The 20,705-nt window shown below is 43.2% G+C and overlaps 2 non-coding genes across 2 annotated transcripts; one reads left to right on the forward strand and one right to left on the reverse strand.

Moving 5' to 3' along the window:
• Window positions 1–10,253: 10,253 nt before the first annotated feature.
• On the reverse strand, window positions 10,254–10,326 carry Trnaa-agc. The gene has a single exon. It is a non-coding gene; the product is annotated as a tRNA-Ala (tRNA).
• A 158-nt stretch (window positions 10,327–10,484) lies between these two features.
• Trnaa-agc lies at window positions 10,485–10,557 on the forward strand. The gene has a single exon. It is a non-coding gene; the product is annotated as a tRNA-Ala (tRNA).
• The last annotated feature ends 10,148 nt before the right edge of the window (window positions 10,558–20,705 follow it).

Genomic DNA, 20,705 nt, shown 5'->3' on the forward strand with positions numbered 1-20,705 from the left:
AAGTCGTCCATACAACTGGGGCGAGTGCTATTCCGTATCTCGAGACCTGCCTTGTGGTGGCGCTCGGTCTGCGATCACACAGTGGCGACACGCGGGTCCGACATGTACTAATGGACCGCGGCCGATTTAAAGCTACCACCTAGCAAGTGTGGTGTCTGGCGGTGACACCACAGGAACCACTCATTTTTCTGAAACTGCAATCATATACACTCCTGGAAATTGAAATAAGAACACCGTGAATTCATTGTCCCAGGAAGGGGAAACTTTATTGACACGTTCCTGGGGTTAGATACATCACATGATCACACTGACAGAACCACAGGCACATAGACACAGGCAACAGAGCACGCACAATGTCGGCACTAGTACAGTGTATATCCACCTTTCGCAGCAATGCAGGCTGCTATTCTCCCATGGAGACGATCGTAGAGAGGCTGGATGTAGTCCTGTGGAACGGCTTGCCATGCCATTTCCACCTGGCGCCTCAGTTGGACCAGCGTTCGTGCTGGACGTGCAGACCGCGTGAGACGACGCTTCATCCAGTCCCAAACATGCTCAATGGGGGACAGATCCGGAGATCTTGCTGGCCAGGGTAGTTGAGTCACACCTTCTAGAGCACGTTGGGTGGCATGGGATACATGCGGACGTGCATTGTCCTGTTGGAACAGCAAGTTCCCTTGCCGGTCTAGGAATGGTAGAACGATGGGTTCGATGACGGTTTGGATGTACCGTGCACTATTCAGTGTCCCCTCGACGATCACCAGTGGTGTACGGCCAGTGTAGGAGATCGCTCCCCACACCATGATGCCGGGTGTTGGCCCTGTGTGGCTCGGTCGTATGCAGTCCTGATTGTGGCGCTCACCTGCACGGCGCCAAACACGCATACGGCCATCATTGGCACCAAGGCAGAAGCGACTCTCATCGCTGAAGACGACACGTCTCCATTCGTCCCTCCATTCACGCCTGTCGCGACACCACTGGAGGCGGGCTGCACGATGTTGGGGCGTGAGCGGAAGACGGCCTAACGGTGTGCGGGACCGTAGCCCAGCTTCATGGAGACGGTTGCGAATGGTCCTCGCCGATACCCCAGGAGCAACAGTGTCCATAATTTGCTGGGAAGTGGCGGTGCGGTCCCCTACGGCACTGCGTAGGATCCTACGGTCTTGGCGTGCATCCGTGCGTCGCTGCGGACCGGTCCCAGGTCGACGGGCACGTGCACCTTCCGCCGACCACTGGCGACAACATCGATGTACTGTGGAGACCTCACGCCCCACGTGTTGAGCAATTCGGCGGTACGTCCACCCGGCCTCCCGCATGCCCACTATACGCCCTCGCTCAAAGTCCGTCAACTGCACATAAGGTTCACGTCCACGCTGTCGCGGCATGCTACCAGTGTTAAAGACAGCGATGGAGCTCCGTATGCCACGGCAAACTGGCTGACACTGACGGCGGCGGAGCACAAATGCTGCGCAGCTAGCGCCAATCGACGGCCAACACCGCGGTTCCTGGTGTGTCCGCTGTGCCGTGCGTGTGATCATTGCTTGTACAGCCCTCTCGCAGTGTCCGGAGCAAGTATGGTGGGTCTGACACACCGGTGTCAATGTGTTCTTTTTTCCATTTCCAGGAGTGTATTTGTTTGTTCATGTATGCAGGTACATCAAGTCCATCTATTTCCGTCCCATTCGGATAAATCCTTCGTAGTGCGTTCTTCGAAGGGAGGGGTACTGTTGATCCTGTGGATCTGTTGGTGCTTTTCGAGAGGAGTAAGATATGTGCTGCTATATTACACTCCCTCATTCTCGCCATCAACGCAGAACTTCTCACAGATATTTGCTTTGTAACGGGAAAGTCATTTTCTCTTGTTTTAGAACAAAATTTACCCATTTAAGAACACCTTTTCAGTACTGGATTTTAAGGTATTATCTAGCACACTTGGTATTCATGAGTTTGGTAGTTGTCTATGTTTCAAAAGCCCATATATTTCCTCTTTTTAGTGTCCCGTTTCTCCTTACGCTTCAGACGTTGCTTTTTCATTTTCTACCTACAAGTTGCTTATTTTTCACCGTCGCACCTTTTCGTAAGATTGCGGGGAATTACATTTTTAAGCCTTTATTGAAACAGTGATCTGACACAAAGAGTTCCAAGTATTGAGATTTTTGGCCTCATGGTATATCGTTTCAGTTCTTTCATCTCGCCGCCCAGTCTTTCACGTAAATAAAATAATGGCGTTCGTAAAATTCTAAGTATTTCAGTCTTCTGATAATTATATCCCAGTCAATAAAACACTTCTAAGTTCTATCGTCTTATAACAATTTATAAAAGCATTTCTCCCAGTTTAATAATTTGTCTCCTTCTTTGTAGTTAAAAAAAGGCTAAATTCGCGACCACTTCTGTTTACCTGGATTTTTCCCGAATTGATACATCATATTCAGGGATGGATGGGCTACGAATAGCAGCATGAAATGTCTCGTCCAGGTTATCATTGTTATAAAGTCCCCACTGTTTACTGTGAATTAGTTCCTTTTTTTAAATTAATAATTTGCTTAACGTACCGTGGCAAGTCTGTTGACTTACTGTACTAAGAAATCACTCTCTGCTACCTTTAATTTGCCAAAATTTTGAACCTCTAACTGTCTAGCAGAATTACATGCTTTTCTTGCAACATCTTCCCGTCCACTTAATACTTTTTGTAACGTTTATAGCAACATTGTCTATTCTTGACCCGTGGACCTCTTCCTGATTACGTCACGTTGAAGACGACACGAAAGACCCGCATACGTTCCTGCCTGCAATCGCGGTTGCTCACAGTCCCCTCTCCTACAGGTAAATTATATATCAGCTGATATTTCCAACTGAGACATAAGCTAGGTATGAGAGATGTGATTCTTCCTTATATTTTCGTGTTCAAAAGGATTTAGTTCGTGATTTCTCTCTAGATTACTCTGTTTCATGTGTGGATTCGCTTCTCTGCACTAGACACTAACACTTAGGATAGCTGAAAGCACCCTTTGAGCTGGCCACTGCCTTCCAGGCTTCTGCGCAGCACCAAGAGAGATACCACGAATCCTATTTTCACTTCTCGGTCTCGCTTTGACAGCCGTTAACTTATGGTAACATAAAAAGTAGTCAGCGTAACTACTAGCTATGGACACGTAAAACACACGTATAATGTTACGCTAAAGATACGTATAAAATCTCACAAAAGCAATTCAATGAGACTAATGATGAAAGACATGTCACAGAGATCAAAATGTTTCACAGGTTGTAAATTATTGTACTGGAAACATGTGTATGGTGTCCAGATTACAGCAGAATCCTATCTATTTTTTCTTTTTTGAATGGAATCAACTTAGTTTTTACAAATTGCCAAAAATCACGGAAGTTTTGTCCCGTTTGATGATAAGCTGTGTAAGATGAACGAATTTAGTCACTGGATGTGGCATACTTCGCGAATGTAGACACAATATCTGAGCAGTCTGTTACAGGCAGTTGTGTAGTGACACATGTCAGCACAATGCGAGTTAACCCACTTCGAACGTGGGATGATCATCGGTGCGAGATGTAGAAGTATATAGGACATTACACAGGAATTTCGAGGTCAACACATGGGTCTTGAGTGGTTCAGTATTGCAAAGACTGTTATTGTTGTGGTCTTCAGTCCTGAGACTGGTCTGATGCGGTTCCCCATGCCACTCTATCCTGTGCAAGCTTCTTCATCTCCCAGTACCTACTGCAACCTATGATCCTATAATCGTAAATCGCCGCATGGGACGAACACGTGTTGGATGAAATGAAATGTGTGGCGAGGGCCTCCCGTTGGGTAGACCAGTCGCCTAGTGCAAGTCAATTTAGGTGACGCCCCTTCGGCGACTTGCGTGTAGATGAGGATGATATGATGGTGAAAACAACACAACAGCCAGTCTCTGACCGGAGAAAATCTCCGACTAGCCACGAATCGAACCGGGCCCCTCGTATGACATTCTGCGGCGCTGACCACAGAAGTTGCGGGCAAGTGCTTGATCAATGGACGTCACGTCGCCTACCCAGTGCCATATTGTGCCATCGGCAGTCTTCCGTGAGTCGTATCGCCGTCATGAGTCACGAGTCAGATCGCCGTCAGTTTGAATTTGAATGTGTGGCGTCAGGAACCTTTTTCTACCCGGCTTGTTCGGAGACAAAAGTAACTCATAGGCTTGAGCTGGAGCCGACTCCCTCGTGTTTCCTTGCTCGCAACTCGACATAGAACCCAACAAATGCCATGCGCTAGCGAACATCGGCTCTGGACCACGGAACAGTGGCGGAGTACAGAATGGTCCACTGAGTCCCGGTTTCAGTTGTATAGCAGCAAATTTTGTACTGTGGCCATCCACAACGGTAGAATTGTATCATGATGAAAAAGACTGCTTCAGCTGTATGATAAATATTTATGTATGATCCAACTAGCTTCATGGCGTTAGAGCCAAATCTTCAGGAATACATTTGCGTATAAACAAGAGAAATGCGTAGAAAGATCGTGTTTCGGTTAAATTGTAGGTGAACTTTGCACGAAACTATACAGCAAAATTATGTACTCACATTTATTTCATGACTCAGTTCAAGGGATAATCAGTAGATGACCACATATTCTCTGTGAGTTATGATAAAAATGTTCAATTGTCACGAAGTCGGTAGTCTAAGTTAAAACTCGGCAGAATGCATGGAACATCATTTCGGTGTAGTAAATGTAGGATAAGGATAAAGCAGTAAAGTAAATGGATGTAAAAGTATAAACTATGATATGTGTGGGTCATGAAACCTACGTCAGGAATTGTTAGGGAATTCAATATTCCGAGATTCACAGTGTGAAGAGTGTGCTGAGAATACCAAATCCCAGGCATTGCCTCTCACCACTGACAACGCAGTGGACGACGGCCTTCACTTAGCGACCGAGAACAGCAGTGTTTGCGTGGAGTTGTCAGTGCTAACAGACAAGCAACGCTGAGTGAAATAACCGCAGAAATCAATGTGGGACGTACGACGAAAGTATCCGTTACGATAGTGGCGCCAGCTTTGGCGTAAATGGGCTATAGCAGCAGACGGTCGACGCTGGCGCCCCTGCTAACGCGACATCGCCTGTAGCACCTCTCCTGGACTCGTGACCATATCGGTTGGACTCTAGCTGACTGGAAAACAGTAGCCTTGTTAGGCGAGCAAGAGCTGATGGTGGAGTTAGTGTGGCACAGACCTCACGAAGCCATGGACCCCAGTTGTGCAGGCTGGTGGTGGCTCCATAATGGTGTGGGATGTGTATACATGGAATCGACTGCATCCTCTGGTCCAACTGAACGATTCATTGATTGGAAATGACTATGTTCAGCAACTTGCAGACGGTTTGCAACCATTCATGAACTTCTACATCTACATCTACATCCATACTCCGCAAGCCACCTGCCGGTGTGTGGCGGAGGGTACCTTGAGTACCTCTATCGGTTCTCCCTTCTATTCCAGTCTCGTATTGTTCGTGGAAAGAAGGATTGTCGGTATGCCTCTGTGTGTGCTCTAATCGCTCTGATTTTATCCTCATGGTCTCTTTGCGAGATATACGCAGGAGGGAGCAATATACTGCTTGACTCCTCGGTGAAGGTATGTTCTCGAAACTTTAACAAAAGCCCGTACCGAGCTACTGAGCCTCTCTCCTGTAGAGTCTTCCACTGGTCTATCATCTCCGTAACGCTTTCGCGATTACTAAATGATCCTGTAACGAAGCGCGCTGCTCTCCGTTGGATCCTCTTTATCTCTTCTATCAACCCTATCTGGTACGGATCCCACACTGCTGAGCAGTATTCAAGCAGTGGACGAACAAGTGTACTTTAACCTACTTCCTTTGTTTTCGGATTGTATTTCCTTAGGATTCTTCCAATGAATCTGTCTGGCATCTGCTTTACCGACAATCAACTTTATATGATCATTCCATTTTAAATCACTCCTAATGCGTACTCCCAGATAATTTATGGAGTTAACTGCTTTCAGTTGCTGACCTGCTATATTGTAGCTAAATGATAAGGGATCTTTCTTTCTATGCATTCGCAGCACATTACACTTGTCTACATTGAGATTCAATTGCCATTCCCTGCACCATGCTTCAATTCGCTGCAGATCCCCCTGCATTTCAGTACAATTTTCCATTGTTACAACCTCTCGATATACCACAGCACCGTCCGCAAAAAGCCTCAGTGAACTTCCGATGTCATCCACAAGGTCATTTATGTATATTGTGAATAGCAACGGTCCTACGACACTCCCCTGCGGCACACCTAAATCACTCTTACTTCGGAAGACTTCTCTCCATTGAGAATGACATGCTGCGTTCTGTTATCTAGGAACTCATCAATCTAATCAGACAATTGGTCTGATAATCCATATGCTCTTACTTTGTCCATTAAACGACTGTGGGGAACTGTATCGGACGCCTTGCGGAAGACAAGAAACACGGCATCTACCTGGGAACCCGTGTCTATGGCCCTCTGAGTCTCGTGGACGAATAGCGCGAGCTGGGTTTCACACGATCGTCTTTTTCGAAACCCATGCTGATTCCTACAGAGTAGATTTCTAGTCTCCAGAAAAGTCATTATACTCGAACATAATACGTGTTCCAAAATTCTACAACTGATCGACGTTAGAGATATAGGTCTATAGTTCTGCACATCTGTTCGACGTCCATTCTTGAAAACGGGGATGACCTGTGCCCTTTTCCAATCCTTTGGAACGCTACGCTCTTCTAGAGACCTACGGTACACCGCTGCAAGAAGGGGGACAAGTTCCTTCGCGTACTCTGTGTAAAATCGAACTGGTATCCCATCAGGTCCAGCGGCCTTTCCTCTTTTGAGCGATTTTAATTGTTTCTCTATCCCTCTGTCGTCTATTTCGATATCTACCATTTTGTCATCTGTGCGACAATCTAGAGAAGGAACTACAGTGCAGTCTTCCTCTGTGAAACAGCTTTGGAAAAAGACATTTAGTATTTCTGCCTTTTGTTTGTCATCCTCATGTTCCCAGACAATGATGGAATTTTTATGGGCGACAAAGCGCCATGTACTGGGCTAGAATTGTTGGCGATTGGTTTGAGGAACATTCTGGACAGTTCGAGCGAATGATTTGGCCACCCAAATGAAACTCATCTAATATTTATGGGACATAATCGAGATCAGTTCATGCACAAAATCCTCCACTGGCAACACTTGCACGATTATGGATGGTAATAGAGGCTGCATGGGTCAATATTTCTGCAGGGGACTTCCAAAGTCTTGTTGAGCTCATGCCACGTCGATGTGCTGCACTATGCCGGGCAAAAGGAGGGCCGAGACGGTATTATAAGGTATTACATAACTCATGTCACCACAGGGTATAGTTTATTCCCTATTTCAAACTATTTCTACACGGAGTTATTTGGCATTCTTCCTTGAAACCACAATTCTCCGTGCTGCCATTTTAGTGCTTGACTTCTAGAAATTTTAATTAACACGATTTTCCTACATCACCAGTTATGTATTTTTTTTGCTGTTAAAGAAGTTTACTAACGAAGCCGAATATAATTAGTTTTATTTTGCTGTCGTATTCAGGTCGACATGGTTGTATCTTAGGTTGTTCCACCTTTCACTGGTAGAATTTCCTGTAGAGATGTTACCCGCCCTTCTCTGCCACTGTTTGTGATTGTGTTCCTGTATCTCCTCTCGTTGCATACGTTCCTAGGTACTTGCGCCCGTTCTCCTCAGCTCAGTTCCAGTCTACGTGGTCTCAGAGTGGCTCATGTTGTCACGACGACGTTACGCTTTTGGTATGCCGCTCTCCCCAGTCCCCGATTTATCTAGCTAGAGGTGTATTTTTGTAAGCAGCATTTTATCTAGACTTGACGTTCGTTGTTTATCGTACAGTCAAATATTCTAACTTATGAGATTTATTTTACCTTACTCGGTCAACATCACCTATACATATCATTGTTTTATACTTTTACATCAATTAAGCTTACCGCTTTATCCTTATTCTACGCAGATTTCGTATATCGGGATGATATTCTGGCATATTTTAATTTCTTCATGGTTGCACATTTTTATCACTAGTCACAGAAAATATTTGGTCGTCTACTGATTTTCACTTTAAATAAGTGTATTGCTCTTGTGTATTTACGGATGTGGCTGTGAAGATGTGTCTCTGACGCTATGAAACTAATTGGTTCACGGATAGATTTTTATCATACAGCTGAGATGGTCTCTTCCATCACGATTCAGTTGTACAGACCTGAAGGGCGCGTGACAGGGTGGAAGATGCCCATGAACCCTGCGTGTCAACAGAGTTGTGTCGAGATGGGGTCGTGCAGTTATATTACGTCCATGTTCACATGGTCGCAATTTGGTCGCATTGTCTGGGTGGTGAGAGCAATGTGAGTTCCCCGTTATGTGGACATTCTTGCAGATCGTCTGCAAGCCTTTGCAACATTATAGTAATACGCTTGTTCAGATAGTATCTATACTGTGACCGTAAAGGGCTCTGGTTTCTTTCTTTTTTTTTTTTTTTTTTAGTGTTGGCTACAATGAGTGATACAGGGAGATCCCCTAACGAAAGCGAGCATTGCAGGAACACGACAGTACGTAAACTTGTGTTTTAGTGTCCAGTTGCGTGAAAGATTTTGGTAACAAATCTCGCCGATGGCGGGCCTCATGCTGTGATCCACTTCATACTCGTAGAAGGAATAACATCTACCGCAATTTTTTTTGATTCAAGACAGTTTACGGCGAAGGTGTTATGAACAGATCGAGCGTGTTTAAGTAGTGGAGGGAGTGTAGAGGAGGCAGAACAAGTGGTCATGACGAACAGACGCGTGGGGAAACCTTCCATACTGAATGATGGGTTGGTGCAAAAAATCTAGGAAACTGTTCGTGAAGACCGCCGAGTGACAGTGGATGAAATTTGTGTGATGTTTTCAACACTCTACAAAATTCTCTTATGAAAGACACTCACAGAAAGGTTTGGATACCGGAAATTGTGTGCAAGATGGGTTCTAAAACAACCGATGTAGTAGCACACGGAAAATCTGGTCAATAGCGACCGCGAGTTTCTTGAACGGTTCGAGTTGGAAGTTGACGATTTTCTGTGCTCTTTTGTTATTGGAGATGAAATGTTGGTAGTTCGTTATACGCCTGAGACAAAAAGACAGTCGTTACAGTGGACTCATACCAGTTCCCCGTCTGCCAAAAAATTGAAAACCACAATTTCGGGCAAAATAAATCATGGCCTCAGAGTTTAGAGACTGAAATAGAGTCATCTGTGTCGAATTTCGTCGCAGGCTGAGATCGTCAATGTACAACGATACTGTGAGCCCCTAAAAAAACTCAAAAGGAACATTCAAAATAAAAGGATTAGAATGCTGGCGAGAGGAGCGTGCTTGTTCCGCGACAACGCCCGTTCTTACGTAGCTTTAGCCACCAAGAGCCCTTGGACCCAGTTAGTGACTTCGCGCCTTCGCATTATCTTTCACCTCGCTGAAGGCACACATAAGTGGAATCAAATTTTCAACCTACGAGCAGGTGCAGAAAGAGGTTCTGAAGTGGGGCAAGGAGCAGGCAAGAGATATCTTCGAGGAGGGCATAAAAAGCTTGTGCCACAGCTCACCACATGCATTGAAAGGGATGCCCATTATTTAAAATATAGTTTAAAAGCGTAAGAACAACGTCGTATTCTGAACATATCTGGCAGCTCGATGGAGTCGCTGTTTTTCAGCAAGGAAGTGTGACATGTCATGCTCGTTGTCTTCACGACCATTTCCCCCCCCCCCCCCCTCCCCCCCCTTTTTGTCACCCAGTCTTATCCATATAGAGCATTCGCATGATGCTGCCGACACCGGTGTACGCTCGATGAACCCAGCATCACACAAGGACGATTGTAACACAGCAACACGATTCGTGGGCCAATATCTCTCCTGAACGTTTCCAAAACTTCGTAGAGTCCATGTCTCGACGTGTTACTGCAGTTTCGAGAGCTTGCTAAGGAGCAACTCGCCATTAATATTAAGTCCTGTACCTACCCATGACTCTTGGCCAAATTTTAGGAGGAATATATTGCTATTTTGCTATATTTCTCTGTGGTGGACTAGATCAGTGAGTCTTAGACAATTACCATTCAATACAAAAACAAAAACGTCTTGGAGGCGCCGGGTATCGATCCCGGTACCTCTGTCATGCTAAGCGAGCGCTCTATTACCATGCAAAACAAAAACGTCTTGGAGGCGCCGGGTATCGATCCCGGTACCTCTCACATGCTAAGCGAGCGCTCTACCATCTGAACTACGCCCCCTGACCGTTGGGCGTTTCAACGTTTTATAACAAGTCTTTGGGTCGGTCGGCTCACTTCTTGTCAGGGCAAGGGACAGGTTTTGTCGGCTGGAAGTGGAGCAGCGAAACTGGTAGCTGGCAGACCGGCATTAAGAAGGCGACAGAAGGATGTGAATGTCTGGGGGCGTAGCTCAGATGGTAGAGCGCTCGCTTAGCATGTGAGAGGTACCGGGATCGATACCCGGCGCCTCCAGAATACATTTTGATTTCGCCGAAGTGATAACCTCAAATTATTTAGTGTTCTCTTTCTCGAGGAAGAAGTAATATAGAATAGTTCTTACTCTACAAACGGCGGAGACTTCGATGTCATCAATTCTGGAAATTTTTTATGTTTTTTTTAAGTTTTTAGCTCTTCTTGGGAAACCAATATATTGGAAAAATACGTTCCTATTGAAAAAAGCAATAAGGCACCCAGATTCGTTACTTATGGTACTTCTCAGCCGGACTTTTCTTTATTATGAACGTGATGTTAACGTATTTAGCACTGAGAAACTAAGAATCATCTTACATAGAGGAAATATTTGCCTTCCAGTTATTCTTAAGGATGGTGGGTGTACAGTGTCCAATGCTTTAGGGATTGTTATGCAGCAGGCGGCAAACGGAAGGAACTGTAAAGTACTAGTACTCAAGAATTTAGAACTAAGTGATTCGTAGTAAACAGTATTAAAGTTTAAGGATTTCTGCCACGCTATGTGGAAAAACCTCACGGACAAGTAGCCTACATTGCTGTTTGTCAGGACTGGATCTTGTAGAGAGAGAGAAACTGCACCGATATCAAATGAACTTTCATTAGATCGTCACACATTAGTAGAACCAGTCAGGAGGATAGGCTCTATGTTTGCTGATATATCCTCTAAGATCGAGTGATGAACACGGAATCTTAAGATTGGTCGTATTCGGAAAGACAGGGAGAACGAATGGCCAAATTTGAGAATGAAGACTGGCATTTTTAATCTTAGTGCCCCTTCCTGGCCAGATAGGCACAAAGAGATGCCGTAGCTTCTCTATGTTTCCAGAGCTAATATAGCAGTCCTTGAGTAATTACCTGAGTACTAGGCTGTAAAACATATACTCTGTTACGACTATGAACGATGTAAAGAAACACAAACTAGAATTAGCAGCTAATGACCATTTGTGATAAGAATGATAACTTCCACCAAATTATCAAATTCCCACGTCGCCGAGTCTCCCTAATTTCGCCAAGTTTCGAGCTATTATCCAGTACATCGCTCGTGATTTCTTACACAAGCACTAAGTTCCAACAAACGAGTGCGTGGGACGTTAAAATGGTAAAACAGAATCCGAGATGGAAAACGCGAATTAGTCCTGATTTCACGATGGGAACTGTATAAAAATTTACTTAAAACGTTCATATCATGTTCAATGTTTGTTGCATAACGAATAGACACTTGTATACCCACTCCGTAGAGAAACATTCACCCAATTAAAATCAATATTTACAAAATTAAGCATTTTTTTCTTACCTTGCATATGATTTACTACCCGTGAACCTATGTTGCTAGGAATGGCATTGTTAAGTGGTTAATAGGGCTTTCTAACTTAACAAGTAAACCTCGATGACGCAAAGGACAACTAAAACAAGCAGAAAGTTTTACATGTTCAGTAAACTAGACAGAGAAATAGTGGGTGTTGTTTCTCAAAGAGGAACTTCAAACTTTTAGCTAAGGACAGGAGAATACAGAGGAACTGTGGCTCAAGTTTAAAAATATAGTTGACTATGGACTGGATAGATATGTATCCAATAGACTAGTTCATAGTGGGAGAGATCCTTCATGGCGTACAATCGCTGTAAAGAAGCAGAGATTACTCCTTAATAAGTATAAAACAAAGCATGCGGCTACAGATAGAAAGTGGCTGAATGAAAAGAGTTTTGCAGAGAAGAGAGCAGTGCGTGAAGCCCTCAGCGGTTACCGTAGCAGAATATTTACTGTTCAATGATGTTTCACAAAACCCAAAGAAATTCTCTTAAGTGCCCAGTCACTTATGGATAAGACAGAAACTGAAATTGAGAGTAGCAAAACAAAAGCAGAAACGCTTAATTATGTTTTCAAATGTTCATTTATAAAGGAATACTCAGGAGTATCGTCCCAATTTAATTCTCGTATCACTGAGAAAATGAGTAAATAGATAATAATGTCAGTGGCTTTAAGACACAGCTGAAATAGTTAAAACTGAATAAAACCCCAGTATGCGATGCAATCCCTGTCAGATTCTACACCCACTTCCTGGCTGAGTTATCCCCTCTGTTAACTATAATCCACCGTAGATCAGTCGAATAAAAAACTGTGCCCGGTAACTGGAAGAAAGAATAGGTCATACCTGTTTACAGGAAGGGTACCAAAACTAATCCATAAAACTAACGTCCAATATCCTTGACATCCATTTGTTGTAAACTTTTAGAACATATGTGTTCTGAGCCCAAACGTAGTAAGGTATCTCGAAGAGAATGACGTCCTCCATGCCTTCCAGCATAGAGTTCCAAAACATAGATCATGTGAAAGCCAGCTCGCACTTTTCTCACTTCATAACCTGGAAGCCATGGTTCAAGGCAGTCAGATAGATGCAGTATTTCTCGATTTCCGAAATGAATTTGACTCAGTACCACACCCACCAGTATTATCAAAAGTAGGATGACATGGGGTACCAGACAAAGTATGTGACTGGGTTGAGAATTATTGGTAAAGAATTCTTGGTAAAGAGAACGCGGAATGTTATCTTGGATGGAGATTTGTCAATAGCTGCAGAAGTAACTTCGGGTGTACACCGGGGAAGTGTATTGGGTTCTCCTGCTAGTCGTATTCTATATTAATGATCGTGGCACAATATTCATAGTAACCTCAGATTTTTCGTAGATGATGCAGTTATCTACGATAAGCTACTGTCTGAACTAAGTTGTGCAATTATTCAGTCAGACCCTGACACGATTTCAAAATGCAATTATTGGCAACTTGATTTAAATGTTTAAAACCGTGCAATTCACAAAACGGATGAAGTATCATCGTGTAAATTTAATATTAGTGAATCACAGTTGGAATCTGGTGTAACATTTAGTAATGATCACGTGGGCTCAGTCGTGGGTAGGTAAAGAAAGTGGCAGACTTCGGTTATTGGTGGAATACTAGGGAAAAGCAATCAGTCTACAAAGGAAATTGCTTACAAATCACTCGGGCGATCCATCCTAGATTATTGTTCAAGTGTGTGAGACCAATACCAAATAGGACGATAAGGGTATATTGAATGTATACAGAGAAGGTCAGCACGAATAGTCAAGAATGGTTCAAATGGCTCTAAGCACTATGGGACTTAACATCTGAGGTCTTCAGTCCCCTAGACTTAGAACTACTTAAACCCAACTAAACTAAGGACATCACACACATCCATGCCCGAGGCAGGATTCGAACCTGCGATCGCAGCAGCAGCGCGGTTCCGGTCTGATGCGCCTAGAACCGCTCGGCCACAGCGGCTGGCACACGAATAGAGACAAGTTTGTTTGACCCGTGGGAGAGTGTCACTGAGATGTTGAAATATCTGAAATGGCTGACTATTGAAATAGAACGAAATTATTCCGAAAAAGTGTGCTGACGAAGTTTCAGGAACAGGCTTTAAATAATGACTCCAGAAATATAGTACAACTCCTTACATATCGATCCAGTAGGCGGAATAGTCAGCAATGATCAACGACATGAGGATGCAGAAGCTAATGGAAACCACTACATTAAAGACACATAACGTGTATCCGCAGGACATGTAGCCTGTAACTGAAAAAGTGTCATGATGGTCTCTCCATTGGCAAAAGATTCCGGAATAGTCCCCAATTCGGATCTCTGGCAGGGAACTGCCAAGGGGGAGCCGACCGTGAGAAAAATATTGAATAACCAACGAAAAAATAACATTCAACGAGTCGGTGCGTGGAAAGTCAGAGGGTTGAACGTGGTAGGGAAGACAGAAAATCTGAAAAGCGAAATGCAAAAGCTCAGTCTAGATATAGTAGGTGTCAGTGAAGTGAAATGGAAAGAAGACAAGAATTTCTGCTCAGATGAGTAAAGGGTAATATCAACTGCAGCAGAAAATGGTATAACGGGAGTTGGATTCGTTATGAATAGCAATGTAGGGCAGAGTGTGTGTTACTGCGAACAGTTCAGTGATAGGGCTGTTCTTATCAGAAGCGTGCCAACAGCGACAACGATATTTCAGCAAATCATATCGATGTCGCAAACTGAAGATGAAGAGATAGAGAACGTATATGAGGATATTGAAAGGGTAATATAGTACATGAAGGGAGATGAAAATCTAATAGTCATGGACGACTGGAATGTAATTGTAGGTAAAGGAACAGAAGGAAAGGTTACAGGAGAATACGGACTTGGCGCAAGGAATGAGAGAGGAGAGAAACTGAGTTCTGTAATAAATTTCAGCTAATAACAGCGAATACTCTCTTCAAGAACCACAAGAGGAGGAGGTATACTTGGAAAAGGCCGGGTGATACGAGAAGATTTCTATTAGACTACGTCATGGTCAGGCAGAAATTCCAAAATCAGATAATAGATTGTAAGACGTACCCAGTAGCAGATACAGACTCAGATCACAATGCTGAAATTGAAGAGATTAGTCAGGAAGAATCAACACGCAAGGAAGTGCGGTATGGAAGTACTAAGGAATGACGAGATATGCTTCAAGTTCTCTAAGGCTATAGAAACGGTAATAAGGAATAGTTCAGTAGGTAGTACAGAAGAAGAATGGACATCTCTATAAAGGGCGAGCATAGAAATTGGAAAGAAAAACATAGGCACAGAGAAGGTAACAGCGAAGATACTATGGGTAACAGAAGAAATACACTACTGGCCACTAAAATTGCTACACCAAGAAGAAATGCAGACGATAAACGGGTATTCATTGGACAAATATATTATACTAGAACTGACATGTGATTACCTTTTCACGCAATCTGGGGGCATAGATCCTGAGAAATCAGTACTCAGAACAACCACCTCCGGCCGTAAAAACGGCCTTGATGCACCTGGGCATTGAGTCAGAGCTTGGATGGCGTGTACAGCTACAGCTGTCCATGCAGCTTCAACACTATGCCACAGTTCATCAAGAGTAGTGACTGGCGTATTGTGACGAGCCAGTTGCTCGGCCACCATTGACCAGATGTTTTCAGTTGGTGAGAGATCTGGAGAATGTGCTGGTCAGGGCAGCAATCGAACATTTTCTGTATCCAGAAAGGCCCGTACAGGACCTGCAACATGCGGTCGTGCATTATCCCGCTGAAATGTAGGGTTTCGCAGGGAACGAATGGAGGGTAGAGCCACGGGTCGTAACAAATCTGAGATGTAACGTCCACTGTTCAAAGTGCCGTCAATGCGAACAAGAGGTGACCGAGACGTGTAACCAATGGCACCCCATACCATCACGCCGGGTGATACGCCAGTATGGCGATGACGAATACACGCTTCCAACATGCGTTCACCGCGATGTCCCCAAACACGGATGGGACCATCATGATGCTGTAAACAGAACCTGGATTCATCCGAAAAATGAAGTTTTGCCGTTCGTGCATCCAGGTTCGTCGTTGAGTACACCATCGCAGGCGCTCCTGTCTGTGATGCAGCGTCAAGGGTAGCCGCAACCATGGTCTCCGAGCTGATAGTCCATGCTGCTGCAAACATCGTCAAACTGTTCGTGCAGATGGTTGTTGTCTTGCAAACGTCCCCATCTGTTGACTCAGGGATCGAGACTTGGCTGCACTATCCGTTACAGCCATGCGGATAAGATGCCTGTCATCTCGACTGTTAGTGATGCGAGGCCGTTGGGATGCAGCACGGCGTTCCGTATTACCCTCCTGAACCCATCGATTCCATATTCTGCTAACAGTCATTGGATCTTGACCAACGTGAGCAGCAATGTCGCGATACGATAAACCGCAATCGCGATAGGCTACAATCCTACCTTTATCAAAGTCGGAAACGTGATGGTACGCATTTCCTCTCCTTACACGAGGCATCACATCAACGTTTCACCAGGCAACGTCGGTCAATTGCCGTTTGTGTTTAAGAAATCGGTTGGAAACTTTTCCCATGTCACCACGTTGTAGGTGTCACCACCGACGCCCACCTTATGTGAATGCTCTGGAAAGCTAATCATTTGCATATCACAGCATCTTCTTCCTGTCGGTTAAACTTCGCGTCTGTAGCACATCATCTTCGTGGTGTAGCAATTTTAATGGCCAGTAGTGTACTTCACTTGATCGATGAAAGAAGAAAGTACAAATATGTTGAGGGAAATTCAGGAATACAGAAATACAAGTAGCTGAGGAATGAAATAAATATGGAGTGCAAGGAAGTTAACACGAAATGGCAGCATGAATAATGTGAAGAAATCGAAAAAAAAAAATGATTATCGGAAGGGTTGACCCGGAGTATAGCAAAGTCAGAACAACTTTCGGATGAAATTAAAAGTAAGGGTGGTAACAATGGGAGTGTAACAGAAATTCCACTGTTAAATGCAGAGAAAAGATATGATATATGGATGGGGTACGTTGAGGGTCTCTATGAGGAGAAAGGTTCGTCTGATGTGAAAGAAGGAGAACCAAGAGTCGGTTTAGAATAGATAAGGTGTCCAGTATTAGAATCAGAATTTAAGATAGCTTTGAGGCACTTAAGAGCAAATAAGGCAGAAGGAATAGACAACATTCCATCAGAATTTCTAAAATCATTAGGAGAGGTGGCAACAAAACAACTATTCACATTGATGTGTAGAATCCATGAGTTTGGCTACATGCCATCTAACTTTCGAAAAAATATCATCTACACAATTTCGAAGACAGCAAGAGCTGACTAGTGTGAGAATTAACGCACACTCAGCTTAACAGCTCGCGCATCAAAGTTACTCACTAGAATAGTATGCAGAAGGATGGAAAAGAAAATTGAGGATGTGTTAGATGACGATTAGTTTGGCTTTAGGAATTATAAAGGCACCAAAGAGGCAATTCTGACGTTACAACTGAAAATGAAAGCAAGACTAAAGAAAATCAAGACACGTCCATAGAATGTCGACATGAAAAAAGCGTTCGACAATGTAAAATGGTGCAAGGTGTTCAAAATTCTGAGAAAAATAGGAGTAAGCTGTACGGAGAGACGGGTAATGTACAATACGTACAAGATCCAAGAGGGAATAATGAGAGTGGGCGACCAAGAACGAAGTGCTCAGATTAAAGAGAGTGTAAGTCAGGGATGTAAACTTTCGCCCCTATTGTTCAATCTGTACATCGAAGAAGCAATGATGGAAATAAAAGAAACATTCAGGAGTGGAATTAAAATTCAAGGTGAAAAGATATCAATGATACGATTCGCTGATGACATTGCTATCCTGAGTGAAAGTGAAGAAGTACATGATCTGATGAACGGAATGAGGAATCTAACGCGTACAGAATATGGATTGAGAGTAAATCGAAGAAAGACTAAAGTAATGAGAAGTAGCAGACATGAGAACAGCGAGAAACAGCGAGAACATCAGGACTGATGGTCACGAAGTAGATGGAGTTAAGGAATTGTGTTGCCTAGGCAGCAAAATAACCAATGACGGACAGAGCAAGGAGGATATCAAAAGCAGACTAGCAATGGCAAAAAGTGCATTCCTGGCCAAGAGAAGTCTACTAGTATCAAACAATGGCCTTAATTTGAGGGAGACATTTCTGAGAAAGTATGCCTGGAGCACATCATTGTATGTTAGTAAACATGGATTGTGGGAAAACCGGAGTAGAAGGAAATTGAAGAATTTGAGACGTAGTGCTATATACGAATGTAGAAAATTAGGTTCTGCCCAGAATCAGAGAGGAAAGGAATATGTGGAAAACACTGACAAGGAGAAGGGACAGGATAATAGGACATCTGACGTTGCGGAATAACTTCCATGGTACTAGAGGGAGCTGTAGAGGGTAAACGCTGTAGAAGAAGACAGAGACTGAAATGCATACTGCAAATAATTGAGGACGTAGGTTGCAAGTGCTACTCTGAGATGAAGAGGTTTGCACAGGATAGGAATTCGTGGTGGGCAGCATCAAACCAAACAGAAGTCTGACGACTCAAAAGAGAAAACAAAGGGATCGTCAGGACAAAATCAGATTAATTACCGCACACACATCTGTATTTAAACACCCATTCTTACCACGTTCCGTACATGAATGCAGCAGGAGTAACGCTAATAACTGGTACAGTGAGACGTGCCCTTTGCCATGCACTCCACAGTGGTTCGCAGAGTATAGATGTAGATCCCTGCAATTAGAGAGTGCTGTCGCGTTTGCGAATAACTTCGATTTTGATTCTTGCACAGTGTACTTAAATTTTGTTCGCGAGGAACGGCGCTACTATTTTCTGTCTATCGGCATTTTCGAATCGAATCACGTGCAGTTAATGCACCCAGTGAGCCGATAACTCGAAGTCTTTCTAGACACGATAAGCAAATAACATTATAGATGATTGTGTTTCCAATATGAACCCGTTGCAGTCCCTTCCAGTAAATGTGCTGCTCACATTAAACTTGATTAACATCAGATTGTGTGTATGAATAACGCACTCGATTCCGTTGCTACTTACATACTACAGTGTGATTATATCTCTTACAATGATGTGAGAAATAATAAATAACTAAAACCAGAAAATTAAATTTTTGTCATATTAAGCATTTTTCTTTCCTCTGTTGGCTTTTAGCCGAAGCTCATCTTCATATAACGCACACTACTATGGAAGAAAAAGATACTCTAACATTAATTACATTTACTGAAAAAAACTTTGGTTCTGGTGTACAGAGAGAGCATAAACTCTGGAAAATAATTGTAATATATTGTTGGTTTTGTAAACTATTTATATTCATATACTGCTGAAGACAGTATAACGGGTAGATTATGCCCTATATCTCGTATTTAAAGGAGACGCCATTTTAGATCATTACGTTAAATCTTGGGCAGAACGCTTAAGCTATAAGGACAGCTCCAGGTTGTGGTATATATATTGAATATGACTAACATGTCGCTTGTTGCAGCGCTTTTTCTATTTTATGCTGGTTTGCAAATAGTCCCGAAGATTTTAAAGTGTATGCTCTATTTTAAATTCGGCTTACTAGTGCAAGTAAAACGAAACGTGCCCTGATTGAACTAGCTATGCCCTGTAATAGATAAAGTAATCACCCATGTAATGAATTAATGAACGTAATGTGGCTGTAACATGACCAATGAACGTTAATTGAGCAGAACACCCTTACATTGGTAGTGCAACGAAAATAGTAGACACAGCATCTGTAAGTTGAACACAAATTAACGTGAATAATTATCTCTAATATTCCAGCAACAGTGAATTTGTTCAGCAACTCGACTTGTAGTCATTTTCAGTGTTACGGGGATATAAAGCCTACTTTGTGATTATGATAGTCAAATATAAAACACTGAAAATGTACACCTCTGCAGAATTATTTGTCAGCGTCACTCCAAGTTGTACCAGTCTCATGACCTATCATATTTACTGTGAAAACATTCGGAGAACGGGAATGCATAATGTTTTGAGTAAGGATTGTTATTTATCATACGATATATTAGCCAAACATTATCAAATGCATCAGTCAGCATAGACAAAAATTGTGTTTCGCAACACGCTATCATGTAATGGCGGCATAGTAAGAGTTATGCCAATTTGTACTTATATGTAAAGTAATTCATTACGGAAATTTAAATGATAGAGACTATTTGAGTATAGCGTCTTATAATTGAGTCAAAAATCAAGTGAACAGTGAAACATATGACGTTTCCGTCAGCACAGACACACGTGATAAATAATCCAAATATACAATTATCATATGTACCAAGTTCTATACTCAGCACAAAACATTTGACAAGCTAAACTGAGTGAAATAGTGAGTGCGTTGACTGCTCGACTATTCGGCTTACATGTTTAAAGTCGGATTCAGTACCAGACCTCGTGACTATTGACCTCGCAAATTCAGAAATAGCCACTGAACAAGAGACAGAATTCCACGCGTTGTGATCATAGCAACTTTGCTACGAAAATCAGTGGCAATATCACCACGAAATGCAAGAGCCTCACGAATCCTCAAGAACAATTGTCATCCACAAGTCATCTTGCCTCATGGATACAGTTTTGCAAGAAATGAGTATCTTGTATTTCGTGCCGGCCTCTGTGGACGAGCAGTTCTAGATGCTTCAGTCTGGAACCGCGCAACCGCTACGGTCGGAGGTTCGAATCCTTCCTCGGCTATGGACATCAGTCCTTGGGTTAGTTAGGTTTAAGTAGTTCTAAGTCTAGGGGACTG

Source organism: Schistocerca americana, chromosome 1 (assembly GCF_021461395.2).
Source record: "Schistocerca americana isolate TAMUIC-IGC-003095 chromosome 1, iqSchAmer2.1, whole genome shotgun sequence".
In the NCBI taxonomy this organism is placed as follows: Eukaryota; Metazoa; Arthropoda; class Insecta; order Orthoptera; family Acrididae; genus Schistocerca; species Schistocerca americana.